Here is a 2500-nt window from a genome sequence, read left to right on the forward strand (position 1 = left end):
GAACGACCCCGACGCCAAAAAAAATTCTTGAAAAATCAGTTTTTGCAGTAACCTCCTTTTTTCTTTTGCCAAAAAAAACTTCAATGAATGCTTAAAACAACTGTAAAGATAAATACTACTCATCTGCAGAAAAACTATTTATTATAAATATTTTAAAAAATTAAGTAGAAAAAAAAAGACCTGACATAAAAATTCATAAAAAAAAAGTTTATACATATATACACAAATCCTTTTAGGAATTGATTCTTGAATGTTTAGGACACATCTTGATGTATTTTGGATGAAGTCAGACCCATGGAGGTGAAGATCTGAAATGAGAAAAAAAGGGTAACATTTTTTGGCCAAAAAAAATTGTCTAAATTTCATGAATTTTTTTGGGTACCCAAATGAAATAGGAAGTGGCTAATTTTTTTAGGGAATAAACATATGTTATCCTAAAATAGAAATATGTAAAAAAATCTTCATTATTTTGTAAATTACATTTATATCAGGGGCCATATCTAAAGGTAATTTTTTGAGTACTTGGAAATTTCGTAAAAAAATACATATATTTAATATATAATATGATATTTATGCAGGTAAAAATATACCAAAATATCACAAATTCTATAGGGAACAAGAATATATATAATATATATAGATAGGGCAGCTTACGCTTCGGATATGTCCACAGAATGGCCGCCAACCACACTGACTCAGACTCCCTAATCTGCCACTTGAAATGTAGGAAGGGTATGTCAATTTCAAGGTGTTGTTTACTAATCTAATTATTATTGGATATGCATAAAAATTGTATGGTGGGTTGCTGGATAATTGTCGATTATTTTACGACTATAAAATTAAAATTCTGACCCAAAAAAAATTTTTTGAAGGGAAATAAAATCGAAAAAAAAATGTAAAACAATATTTTAGCTAAAAAAATTTGATGATATTCAATCAAAAAAAAAGTAAACAAAATTTTCCGACAAATAAACATCTAGAGGAATCATTACTCTGTGATAGTTCCTTAGTACGTAGTAATTTTGAAAGAATTGGGAAAAAACGAAAAAATGGCAATCACCGGAAAATCGAACACATACCTATATATACGCCATATCTGGCTAAAAAAAAGATAGGCATGGGTAGCCAGATCATCTAGAAACACTTTCCAACACTATAAAAATATAAGTTTTGCGACACTACTTGCCAATTCCTTACGGTAACATGACTAAGCAAAAAAATGCAAAACAAATAAAAAGGGGCAATCGTGGAAAAATGGCCATTCTAATATACGGCATTTCAGAAAAAAAAAATTTCAGCCACGTGCTAGGCAAACCATCAAGGCATATTTCCCGACAAATAAACATATAAATGAAATATTACTCTGTGATAGTTCCTTAGTACGTAGTAATTTTGAAAGAAATGGGAAAAAACGAAAAAATGGCAATCACAGGAAAATCGAACACATACTTATATATACGCCATATCTGGCTAAAAAAAATAGGCATGGGTAGCCAGATCATCTAGAAACACTTTCCAACACTATAAAAATATAAGTTTTGCGACACTACTTGCCAATTCCTTACGGTAACATGACTAAGCAAAAAAATGCAAAACAAATAAAAAGGGGCACTCGCGGAAAAATGCCCAACATTCTAATATACGGCATCTCAGATAAAAAAAAAAGACATGCACGTGTTAGCCCAACCATCAAGGCACACTTTCTAACACATAAACATGAAAAAAAAATCAATAATATACGGCAATTCCTTACTACGTAGTAAATTTTTACAAATATTGAAAAAAAAACAGAAATTGGCAACCGCAGTTAAATACCCAATATACCAATAACTACGTCGTATCTGACAAAAACAAAATCACGCATGGGTAGCCAGATCATCTAGACACACTTTCCAACATTAAAAAAGCAAAAGTTTTACGACACTATTTCTCAATATCTTACGGAAAAATGACTTGGCAAAAAAATGAAAAAAAATGAAAAAGGGACACTCGCGGTAAAATGCCCGACATTCTAATATACGACATCTCAGATAAAAAAAAAGACATGCACGTTTTAGCCCAACCATCAAGGCACACTTTCTAACACATAAACATGAAAAAAAATGAATAATATACGGCAATTCCTTACTACGTAGTAATTTTTACAAATATTGAAAAAAAAACAGAAATTGGTAACCGCAGTTAAATACCCAATATACCAATAACTACGTCGTATCTGACAAAAACAAAGTCATGCATGGGTAGCCAGATCATCTAGACACACTTTCCAACACTAAACAAGCAAAAGTTTTACGACACTATTTCGCAATATCTTACGGAAAAATGACTTGGCAAAAAAATGAAAAAAAATGAAAAAGGGGCACTCGCGGTAAAATGGTCCTCGTGGTGATGAACGACATTTTAACTAAAAAAAAAAACATGCACATGGTAGCCAAACAATCCACCAAGACTTTCCACAACTGATAACCTATACAAGTTGCACCATTCTACGACAATTTCA

Source organism: Palaemon carinicauda, chromosome 11 (genome assembly GCF_036898095.1).
Source record: "Palaemon carinicauda isolate YSFRI2023 chromosome 11, ASM3689809v2, whole genome shotgun sequence".
NCBI classification, from domain to species: Eukaryota; Metazoa; Arthropoda; class Malacostraca; order Decapoda; family Palaemonidae; genus Palaemon; species Palaemon carinicauda.